This window comes from Pygoscelis adeliae, unplaced genomic scaffold (genome assembly GCF_000699105.1).
Source record: "Pygoscelis adeliae isolate BGI_AS28 unplaced genomic scaffold, ASM69910v1 Scaffold168, whole genome shotgun sequence".
Taxonomy (NCBI): Eukaryota; Metazoa; Chordata; class Aves; order Sphenisciformes; family Spheniscidae; genus Pygoscelis; species Pygoscelis adeliae.
The window spans coordinates 974,216-987,392 of NW_008825566.1; positions in this window are offsets into that span (position 1 = coordinate 974,216).

The window sequence follows — 13,177 nt, forward strand, 5'->3', positions numbered from 1 at the left end:
TCCAGATCATTGATAAAGATATTGAACAAGACCGGCCCCAAAACTGAGCCCTGGGGAACACCGCTCGTGACCGGCCGCCAACTGGATTGAACTCCATTTACCACAACTCTCTGGGCCCGGCCATCCAGCCAGTTTTTGACCCAGCAAAGAGTACACCTGTCTAAGCCGTGAGCCGCCAGCTTCTCCAGGAGAATGCTGTGGGAGACGGTGTCAAAGGCCTTACTGAAGTCCAGGTAGACCACATCCACAGCCTTTCCCTTGTCCACTAGGCGGGTCACATGGTCATAGAAAGAGATCAGGTTGGTCAAGCAGGACCTGCCTTTCATGAACCCGTGCTGGCTGGGCCTGATCCCCCGGTTGTCCCGCACAGGGACAACCTTAAGTTAAGGTTTGTCTAAAGGTACAGTCACCGAGGTCAGGCTGACAGGCCTGTAGTTCCCCGGATCCTCCTTCCGGCCCTTCTTGTAGATGGGTGTCACATTGGCAAGCCTCCAGTCGTCCGGGATCTCCCCCGTTAACCAGATGATCTTCCATCATTCCTTTACCCAACCCTTGCACAATGCTAATGACAAAAAATACTAGTTTATTAAATAAACCATCGGAAAGGATCTGTGAACAAAAACCACCACGTTGTTTAAACTGTAACTTGTTTTTTTTCCTTCTGTTAAGCAGTCCTACTTTTTGCTCAATTACTTAGCCTTTTCTGGGTTGTCTATCCTGTACTGAAGAAGGTCATATCATAGTAACTCCTTTCCAAAGTGTTACAGGTTCCATATTAAACAAATTCACTTTTTGTCAACAGCTCTCCTATTGGAATACTCTTTCAGAACCTCATTTCTCTGGTAATTAGAATCTTTCTTCTAATTTCTATCAGGATGGCTTGTATATACTAGCCTTGTTGAAGATCGTTGTTCTTTTTGTACTTGTTTCAGACATGGCCTGAACCTGTGGAATACTGGATACATTGTAGACATGTTAACAGTCAAAAATACTTTGGTGGACTAAATTAACTTCTGGGATGACTCTTCCATTTTATGACCTTCATAGTTCATGATCTTGAGTAATCACTGAGTACAAGGCTGAGGAACTGAAGCACAACTAGAATCTAATCATCCAGTTGTGGCTGAACAAATTGTAGAAAGGTAGCGGTCCATACCTCAACACATTATTGTAGAAATGCTTCACCACAGCTATAAGAAAACTTAGGTAAATAAATTAAGACTGTCCTCACAAGCTAGCTCCCATGTTTAGAACTGGTAATTTATTAGAGTTTAGAAAAGACTGTATAAAATGCCTGCACGTTTTATTCTTTTCCACATTGAACTTTAGATAAAAAACGTGGAAGAAGAAAAGCTATTCTCCACTTATTTGACAAAGGATAAAAAAAAAAAAGGAGAAATTACAGTTCAGATTCTGAACAAATGACTTAACATTTCCCTGGTCCCACTCTATTTGCTAGTACAGTGGTGCTACCTAATTCATCCCTACTCTTTCTAAAAAATCTGTTGTTTTTTTTAAGTCATGATGAAAATTCGAGTATATAAATTGTTTGACAGTAAACTTGAAAATATATCTGCGAATATTCTGTCCAAGGTAAAATGGAGAATGCTGTGATCCTGGATCAGATTACCTGTAGTTTCAGAAAAAAATTATTATATTGGATACATTTACAAGAGGAAAATAATTTAATTGTGGGCTTAAATAACTAATTAAATACTCTGTTTCTTTCACGTGTTTAGGATTCTTTTCTAAACTGATAGAATACATGTTCTGGGGGATTGAAAGAAACCAGAACACATGACAGGTATCCTGTGACTTTCCTCAAACACATTGAGCAGTGAAACAGTAAGAGGTTCTGCAAAAGTCGACACAAGACCCACTTTATTATTCTTCCCCCTCAAAGATAATGTTATTACTTTTATACAGCTAAGATCAGAAAACTGCATTCTTTTCCTGAAGTATTTATTTGAAATAACAATCACTTTTGATTTATGCCAGTGAATGAGAAGGATATGGCCTTTAGTTAGGTTTTTTTTTTTCAATTGCAATGCTTATTCGACAACTGTGTAAGAAAATAACTTGTCTCTAAACCTGAACTTTTCTAATAACACAATGCTTAGTTCCATTACCATAGGCTAAACAATTTGTAGTTATTGTACAGAATAAAAGTGTTGTGACATTGGATCAACAAGCATGTGCTTATGAGTAAAGATCTTTTCAATTACTTGCAAAACTGACTTTATCAACAGATTTATCATTCTCTGCTTAAGAAAACTGATCACCTGAAGTGGCAAATGAGTCTGACATTAAATATTCTGAATAAATTGGTGGTTTAACATGCAGAAGTATAGTAATCGCTTCTGTAAGTGAAGGGATAAATGCAACATAAGGCCTACATCTTTATGTGAAAATATGGTCTATTTTGTGAACATTCATGATCAAATGTTATATAATTTTATCTCCATCCTTGTGGTTCAATGCTGCCATATTGTGCTGCTTGCCTCTAATGAAGTAATTAAAAAAAAAGTTACAACAGAAAGCATCAGAAGAGTCCTTTGTTCTTTCTGAGAATTAGTAAAAGGAAGGAAACACCTGTAGCTCAGGCATCATAGTCTCCTGCGTGTATGTGTTAAACATAGATTTATCACAACATATCCCTTTGCCTGAAAGAGAAGCACGGAGTACAGAGAGCTATATATGGGAAAATAAATCCTGACTTAGAGTATACACAATTCTAGTTAAGAAAATGTTCTGACAAAGTCTTATTAAAATAGTCACGGGTAGTCACATGAGTTGGAATGTAATTGATGATCTACTGTATTTGGGAACTTCAATCTGCAAAACAGACTTCTCTCTCCCAAAGCACCCAAAGATTCTATTAAACTGGAATAAACTTGTTGTCCTTAATAGTCCATCTTATAATTTCCTTTTGCTCTCCATATTTCTGACTGAAATCATCTTTCTCTTACTATCTTGTATTTGGCTTAATAGTTTTCCACTACAGAAGATGTCTCTCTGTAGTGAAGAGTGTAGAAACAGATATACATTTGCTACTACATACTTACAGACTAATTTAAAAACCTTGGGGTCATTTAAGAGAAGTACTCATAAAGCTTAGCTCAAACCTAGCCTAAGCTTCCTCTGCAATCAATTTTAATCAATGGAGAGAAGTCTAATTTAGAGTAATTTTCTTTCTGACTTTTAGATATCTAAAAGATTTGATGGTGCATTTAATAGCTGTTAGTAGAGAAAGACAGGTGTCTTCACAGGTTGACACGATACATCATAAGCAAGCTATCTAAAATGAGTGAGCTGGATTACCCCAAGGCTATCATGAATGAGTGAATTGCTGTCCCAGAACACAATAAGCCCATGGAAATGCCTGTCTTGCCAGAGGTATTGGAGACAGCCAGTGTATTCTGGCTGCCCAACTCTTAAATGCCCAAATTGAGCTGCTTTCAAGCCCATCCGTAACTGTTCCAGTTGTCTTCTGGAAGAAGGTATCTCTTTCTAATGAGTGTAACGGGAGCCCAGCCTCACTAGGCTGAATTTATAAATACATGTCTGAGACTCTTTCTATTGGCACCAGTTGCTTTGGAATAGACAGTAGTGTAGTGTAGTGTAAGGTTATAACTCTAAGGGCTCCACTATCCCTCTCTCCCTGTCCCACCCCCCACATAAAAAAGCTATTATTAAAAAGTTACTGTTTTCAATAATTATCTGGAGCCCTGTGCAAACAGCTAATAAGTGACAGTAAAAGTAAAAAACATAGCAAGAAAAACATGTAATTAGAACATTTCAGGAATGTTCAGCTATTTCACAGGTTGACCTCATCATACTGATATAGTGCATTAGGCATAAAGCTCACTTCAAAATAGGGCAACGATAAATACCTGTAAACCACTTAGAGTAAATAAAGGAAAACATCATTATTTCCTTTGATATTTACCTTATTTTTATTAGTGAAGATAAACGAATTTGATATTAATACCATGCTCCATGGTTAATAGAATTTGAACATTTATGAATCACAATTAAATGTCTTGGAGACGTGTAGAAACACAAATAAAGGCTAGAAGGGACACTGCCATCTAGTGATGTGATAAAAAGTTAACCAGATCGTACATCAAAATAATTCTTGGTGGTATAGAGAAATAAACACAATTCCCAAAGAAGAGCTAATGCATTAAAGCTCAGCAGACCCTTAAACTGGGAGGCTGATTTTCTGATCCATTTAAAAAATAATCCTATCAATGATATTGTGCTTCAGTATGAAATAGATCTGCTTATAAAGAGGCAGATATATATCTCTAAGAAGGTGAAACATTCTCTTAGAAAAAAATTTATTATGAAACATCATTATACTTATGTTTTCTACAATAAAATCAGGAAAATATAAAAGAAAATTAATCAAGCTAAAGTAATATAAATTAAACGTAATTGTTTCACTGCTGGCTCTAAACTCCAACATCTGTGTTGCTGTGCTTTGTTGCTATTACATTATTCCACAGAAACAATGCTGAAACATTCATTAGGATATACCTGATGATCTGACTCCACTTCAGGGTAAATTTTTTCTGCTATGCTGTAAAAAGAAAGCATGGATGAGCTGATAACCACAGCTACTCTCTTTCCATCTTCACAAAAATAAACTTTCAAAAATCTCAGGTAATGCTATGTGGTGCTGGCAAGTATTGCATGTTTAAAGGCAAGCCCTGTACCTCAATTGATCTCGTTATAATATTTCCGAGTTCTGTATCAGAATTCATCAAAGAGTGATCTCAGAACTATAATGATACTTTTAGAGTTTTAATTGTCTTACTAATGGTGAATGCAATGGATAAATACAATGGATATGTATTCACCATTAGTGAAGTAATTCATTATAGTTCTGAGATCACTCTGATGAATTCAGATACAGAACTCATCAGAAATGTTGTACTAGATCAATTGAGAATTCATTCTATGAAAGTAATTGTGCTAGTGAAAGGGTTACAATTCACCTGAGAAGGGAAAGGATTTAAGATCAAAATTAACAGGGAAAAAACAAGGACACCTAGAGCAAAAAAAAAATTTGTTGCAACAACAAAATAGTTTTTAGATATTATTCTATGCGTAATAGAAAAAGAGGAACAAAAATAAAACAAGACATAAGGAGTGATGGAATAAATATTGATATTGCAGCAGCAATTGACTTGACATTGTAATCTCTTGTCAAGCTGCACAGTGTCTCTTACTCTTGCATTGACATACAGCAGCTCCAAATGTCATCCTAATTATACTGGCGGAGCAAAGTGTCCTTAGGGAAATACGAAGTGGAAACGAACAAACACAGTCTTCCCATGCTGTGGGAATGGCACTTACACTTCCATTTCAGTGTTGAGGAATACCGTATTCCATTTGGATCTGAAACATTAGCCATCATTTATTTGGCTGCTTTTGTCTTTATTATACGCTATAGTTATTTACATCTGTGATGATGGTGTTTCTCTGCAAAAAGTTTGGCTGTTTTTGTCAAATCTATGTTCTAAGCAAAATATATGTCTTATTAAGGGCCAGATGAATTACTAAAAACAAAAGTACATTTCATTATAATTCTCAGATTTATTTTTTCTCTTATTCATTTTCACTAGATATATCGAGCTCTGTTGTCACAAGAACAATGTTTTAATATTTTTTTTTCTCACAGGACGCTTGTGAAGCAGGAACATCTGATCAATCCCTTTAAACAGATGAAGAATAGAGGCACAGAAAGAAAAAAGCCAGATCTTCAGAAAACATAGCCACTGTGATTCTTACCAACATGAGAAAAACACAACCCAATTCCTCTTTGAATGAGGATAGATATATACAGAAATAAATTTCCTTGCAGAGGTCTGAAAGGACACATTTCCAGCCAAGGCAATGCTATAAAACCAAGCTTCATTTCACCTTTAGGGAAAAGAAAATGCAGTAGCCATATAAATAGAACACAGTAGTAGTACTAGTAGCAGTAGTAGTAGTAGTAGTAGTAGTGACACTTGTGACTTCAGATATCTCCTGGAGTGGCTCTTCCTAGACTGGAAAGAGTTGCAGTGCTGTAGCACAGTCCACAGATCAGAAATTTATTGGAAGGGAGAGTAGTACATGGCGTTGACCAGCGTGCAGTGCAGAGCAACACATCTCCTTTCCTAAAGGAGCTCACAGATGGTGGTTTGTTGTTTTTTTTTATATATATATATATATGTTCAATCACCACAGAAGCTTTTATCTTTATTCTAGTAGGGCATTTATTTTTGGCTGGGGGGGGGAAGTTGCCCACAGAAAATTATTCTCCTCTCCATAGCCACACAATTTATTATATTTTATAGAGTAGTTCACATTCACTTTCATCATAAAGCTTTCAAAGGGCCATATCACATAGAAAGGAAGGTTGTTCGCAGAAGTGAAACAGGATGGTTACCTCAAAAAGTACTAGCTCCATATGTCAAAATTATTTCCTTAGTGGAAAAAGTTGAGAATAAATGAAAGGTTTGAGCAGAAGCCAGGGGATGTACATGGTCCCTCTTTTCTCACAGAAATTGCACACGATGGCTTGGATCAACAATATTTTTCCTACGTAGTCTCCTCAATGATATGAAATATTTATACATGGTTGCAGTAACTCTACAGATGTGCAGACCTGGGATTTTTGAATTTATTGTGTTGGTGAGCTCTATTTCTCCCTTATGAGTTACATCCTCACTCTCCTCTGAGGTTTTATCAGAACAGGGGCAACACGCAAAGAATTTTCATTTTGCTTTGACTTCTCTGACATAGCCTTAAACCAAAGTTTGTGGGTTTCAGTTCTGCTGTTTTCTTCCACTATTGTGCTAGTGTTAACACAATAACCTGAACCAGAGAAATGGTATAGAATTAGAAGTTTATTGTTAAACTGATTTGTAACTTGTGTGCTGAAAAATATATGCCAAATATCAACTTTAAAACCATTAGCATGTAACAAGGATTATTAGTTTAGAAGCCATTAATTAAGTATAATCCCCATGATTGTTACTTTACCCCAGTTAAGAAAGTTTTCAGCTAGATCTAAGAATAATATTGAAACAATATTATATTAGAAGAATAATATTGAAATTAGCAAATAACTTCTAACTGCCTGGCATTCACTGGTAATAAACTGGACAGTGGTATACAATGGCTTGATGTATTACATTATATGCCATTGTATATATACTGTCACATATGCACATCGTAAGGTTTATTACATAATGTACTCTAGGACTCTAAGTCACAATATGTATTGTTCAGTATAAACTTATTGGCTTCTATAATGTTTTTCTTTAATTCTGAACTATTTTTCCTTAATACATTTATAAATTAATAGACGCAAAATATATAGATAAATGAAACCTACCACAAACAGCAAAATATTTAGACACCACAGCTAATTAATTTCATGTAAATTGTCATTTAATGGATAATATGCTTGTTTAAAATTTAGATTTAAAAAAACAAAACAAAACAAATCAAACAATTTTCCATCATACCTGTTCTGGAAAAGGAATTTCCTTGGTTTTTAGGCAGCTTCAAAACTCTGAGTTCTCCTATGTGCCCTGTTTACAATCCTTGCCGTCTCTTCTTTCTCTTCTTTCCTTTTTTTTTTTTTTTTTCTTTCAGTATCACTACTGTAGTGTTATAAAAGTAGAAGACAGGAAATAAGAGGTTTTGGGGTGAAAATGACTGCCAACCTTTTTCAAAAACGTGGCTAGACTGTTGTTGCCTGTTACTCCCAGCACTGACCCTCCAGCTGGCATGGCAGGTGAAAGACAGTTAGACACAGCAACCTTTCATGCTGTTTTAATTCCAGCCCTGTCTTGGAAAGCCACCTCTGTTGGAAGATAAGACTGGAAGATAAGACTGAATCTTCGATCAGCTGATTTGCAGAGGTAAAAAAAATAGAGTTAATATAAGAAAAGAAGCAGTGAGATGGGTAAGAAATCGGCTAACAGGCCACACTCAGAGAGTGGTGATCAATTGTTTTTACTCAGGCTCATAGTCTGTCACAAAAGTGGGATTCCCCAGGGATTGCTACTTTGCCCCATGCTGTTCAACACCTTCATAAATGATCTGAATTATGGAATTGAAAGCACCCTTACCAAGTTTACTGATGACACCAAACTGGGTGGTGAGGTGGGCATGTCAGAAGGGAGAGCCACCTTACAGAGAGACCTGGACAGGCTGGAAGAGTGGGCTAGCAAGAATAGTATGAAGATGATCAAAGGGCTGGAGAACTTGCCCTGTGAAGAAAGACTGAAGGAGTTAGGTCTTCTTTTCCTGGAGAAGAGAAGGCTCGAGGGGGACCTCATCACAGTATTCCAGTACTTAAAGGGCAGCTACAGAGAGGATGGAGGCTCTCGCTTCACAAGGAGCCACATAGAGAAAACAAGGGCAACAAGTACAAGTTGCACTGGGAGAGGTTTTGTTGACATAAGAAATAAATTTATTACAGTAAGAACAATCACTCACCGGAACAACCTCCCCGGGGACATGGTAGTGTTCCCATCACTGGGGGGTTTCAAGATGCAATCAAACAGGGTGCTAGATAATCTCATCTAAGCTCCCTTTCCAACGAAAGGCTGGACCAGATGATCTTTGGAGGTCCCTTCCAACTTGAGCTGTTCTGTAATTCTATGAAAAGGTAGGAACTGTAACTGCAATGGTCAGACAGGCGATTTGCAGACATTCCAGACAATGTTGATGAATAGGACAGCAATACTGGGAAGCAATGGTTTTATGGCCTCCTTGGGTAGCGGTGGTGCAATGTGAAAAACATTTCAACTGAAAAGGAAATGTGAAGCTTTGCAAAAATTAAATAGATCTATATTAGCTCCTATCACTCTAAGCAATTTTTTGTAAACCAGCCCTAAAACATTCCCACTAGAACATTTACTTTTAAATGTAAGTTCTATCTCTACCACAGAAATCAAGTCTGACAGATCAGATTTTGCTGAGGAGTACACAGCTGCTCAGTTTCCCTGAGTCAAGACAGCTATTGGAAGAGAGAAAGCCACCAGAACACCATCTCAACAAGGTTGCTAAATGCTTCTTATGGCCTTATTAGTTCTTTAATGCCTCATTGAAAGATAATCTCTTACAGAATGTACATAAGTAGGATAATCTGCATATTTAATAGTCACAGAATTATGCCCCTCTAAAGCTAATGATTTAAAATAATGATCCCATTTATGACAGAAAAAGTATTTAAATAAAATACAGTTATCATTTTTTATTTCACAGTTGATTTGAAACACATTGTTGAAATAAATGCTTTGGACTGCCTGGAAAAAAAAAAAAAAAGAATGAAAAATCAATCTTTGTAACAGTGTGTATCTGGGACAAAAGGAAGAGAGAGGCCATGGCTGAAATCTGTTTTACCACAGTGATTTCATGTTTTCCACTCTCATGTCTACCTTGACACTGGAAACTCTGTAAAGAATATAATGAAAATAACATCCCTGTAGGTAATTACAGCAGGAAATGCTGCAGTTGACAGACTACACCTCCTGTCATGTGACAGAGAAGTAATCTTTCATCCCTCTTTCCTGTCAGATAACTGAGAACAAAAATAAGGAGCAGTTTTAGTCAGCATGCCTGTACACCACAGTAATCATTGCTCTCAGTAGAGCCGCTAGAGTCAGCAAATTGACATTAATTTTAAAAAATTTTCAACAGTTACCACTGAGTCCTTTATGTATGTCTCATTTGAGTGGATCCATTGAAGTCGACTGGATTACTTACTGACTCAGCTAAAGTTAATGGGAACAGAAGTAACTCCCATGTAATCAAACTGAGCAAGGTTCATTCTTATATGTGAAAATGTGAGACTAACTCTATTGAATAAACGTCTCTGAAGTCCTTTTATATATTTTTCAAATGTGACTTTACCTGGAGAGTCATCACATTCCTTTCACTGTAACCCTTACAACTTCATATACTTCGAACTTGGCATAAAATGAACTCTTTCAGAGAATTTGTGAGTTGCCAAGATTACAGATATTATATGATACTTAATCAAGTACATTATGATTCTTTCAGGCCTACATACTTTGAGAAAGACTAACTCTCAAAATTCAGACTGTTTTTTATATATTCTGCATAAGCAGAAAACACATAATAAGCATTTTCCAAGACAGAATTACAGAGAAACCTGTGTTGCTTTAGTCTGAAAGCTTGGAGTGGAAAAGATTTGATTTAAAAAAAAAAAAAAAAAATTACTTGGAAAGTATAATAAAGTAAAAATTTACTTGGAAAGTATACATTTCTGCTTCCTGTGTGTGTGATTTCTGATAAGTCAGAAAATACCTGAGAAAGTCAGGATGAAATGAGGAGAGGTATAAGGGGCTGAAATGGAGACAGAGTACTGTAGATGAAAGACAACAGTTAAAATATCTTGAGAGATGAGTTTTGGATAAGACAAGTTAGAGAGTCTGATACTAAAGTATCTGATATGCATAAATTATATGTTTTAGCATTTGTCCTTTTGAAATTGCTTTTAATCTTATTTGTCACTTGTTGTAGAAAAGGGAATGCTTTCAGATACCCTATTGCTTCATGCACACATACACACAAACAGAGAGAAAGAAAGAGGGAGAGAGAGAAAAAAAGTCAGCACTGACCAATAGCATGTTTCTGGACTGAATCGTTTTACTATGAATGAAATAGAAAACCAGTCTCCCTAATGTCATTATATGCTACCCTCTGATGAACAGTCATTTTGAAATGGCTTTTCACTATTATCTTTAACAAATGTGTTCCCTGTACAAGTTCAGATATATTATTTTCTTGGTAAAAAACACAAATTGGGAGGGAAGAAACATGAAATAACACTATGTGGGTAACTATGCTAGGTTTTCAATTATCTCTTTCTGGATCCTCACTAAAAGCAAGAGAGTGGTCCTGAACATTTTTCTAAAAGATTTCAATAGTGCCTCTTCCAAGAGTTTATGTAGTATTTATCTAACCCCTTCTAAAAAATGATAGTTTTGAAAGATTGCTTGCAGTCTCTTTTCTTTCCTAGCTAGCTGCCATGAATATTCATGAATGCCATGAATAACAGCATTTCCATGAGGGAAATGGGATTGAATCCCCTTAGGAGGGGAGTAGACCTGAAGGTGAGTGAGTATTGTTGCTACACCGCTACCACCAGCTTTAAAAAAAGCAAACTAATTTTTCTGGTTATAACTTGCTGTTTGTTGTATGAAAATGCCTACAAGTAGGTGAAAAGAAAAGAATGAGGGGGTTGGCTATGTTAGGAGCGGGCAAGGCGCAATGCTGCTTAGCCTGGCAAGGGCTGAAGCTCTGCATGAGCTCAGAGGCACAACCCTGTATCCCTGCAAACTTGCAGTTTAAAAATGTAATGTATGCAGAGAGTTAGATGACAGCTGAGTGTGTGTTTTAAGAATCACAGTTTTAGACCTAATTTTTTTGATTTCACTTAAATCCCATTTTTAAGAACCTTAATAGCATCCCGTCCATAATAAGTGACATATAACTAGAACTAATGAGGTTAAATTGAAAAAAAGAAGTGTCTTTTCCATAATATATTCCAAATAAATATTCTCTTCTCCCAACCTGCCAACAGTTGTCAAGCGCTGGCAATAAGTATTCCCGTGAAAACTATAATTGCTTCTTGGTTTTTTAGGTGTTCAATTACCCTTTTTCAGCAATAAAACATTAGCTATTAGCAAAGTCATAGAAACAAAGCACTACAAAGAAAAACAAAGCCCAAAATAACCATCAACTCAACAAAGGGAGCAAAGGAATTCAGAGACAACTGGAAGATGAAAATGATATGAAGGTAGAAGCAGAAAAACATTTTTTAAAACACAAAATCTGTGTCAGTTCTCTCACCTATTTACTAGGACTCCCTATTAATGCATATACTCGTGTTAAAAAAGTTTATAGTAAGTCTTCTGTGATAAATCTTATCCTTTAAAAATGTTTCATTAATTTCTCTTCATCATGTGAATACAGGAAATTATCCAGGCATTTTACTAAGTTGGATTTTCTCTTGAACATGAGCCAGCAATGTGCCCTTGCAGCAAAAAAGGGCTGAATTAGGCATTGCCGACAGGTCAAGGGAGGTGATCCTTCACTTCTACTCAGCACTGGTGAGGCCACACCTAGATTACTGTTTCCAGTTCTGGACTCCCTAATACAAGAGAGATATGGATGTACTGGAGAGATTCCAACAAAGGGTAACAAAGAGAAGACTCAGGGGGATCTTATCCATGTGTATAAATACCCAAAGTGAGAGTGCAAAGAAGACGGAGCCAGGGTCTTTTCAGTGGTGCCCAGTGACAGGACCAGAGGCAATGGGCACAAACTGAAATGCAGGAGGTGCTGTCTGAACATCAAGAAACACTTTTTCGCTGTGACGGTGACTGAGCACTGGAACAGGTTGCCCAGAGAGGTGGTAGAATCTCCAACCTTGAAAATATTCAAAAGCCATCTGGACACAGTCCTGGGCAACCAGCTCTAGGTGGCCCTGCTTAAGCAGGGGAATTTTACTACATGACCTCCAGAGGTCCCTTCCAACTTCAACCATTCTGTGATTCTGTGATTTTAGATGGAAGTCTTAAAAGTAACAATAAAAAACCATAGGTTTTATCCCATTGATACTTAAGTTAAAATTGTGATCTATGGCCTAAACTTCATTGGATTCCCAGATATACATCTAGTTTATAAAGCCAGAACTATATCTCCAGCTAATGGATTAAATATGGTACATTAACTGCTTAGGAAAAGGAACATATCTTTTCTGTTCTTGTAGCTTATAATAAGAGGATTCTGTTCTACCTGAGTTTTTTAGACACTATACTATATGCAACATATTAGAAAATAAAAAAAAGGTGTGTATATATGTATGTGTTTGAACATTTACACAATAAATGTATATCACCCAGCAATGGGCCAGCTAATTCAAATAGCACACTTTATTGTACATTACTAGTATGCAATTATATAATGAGGAAAAGTGGTGTTTCACTTTCTTTTCTATACTTGTTCAGAAATTAAGTTCAGTAGATTCTTTGAAATGAAGAAGGATTTGTCACGGTTTAACCTCAGTCGGCAGCTAAGCACCACGCAGCCGCTCGCTCACTCCCTCCGCCCCATAATAATAATAATAATAATAATA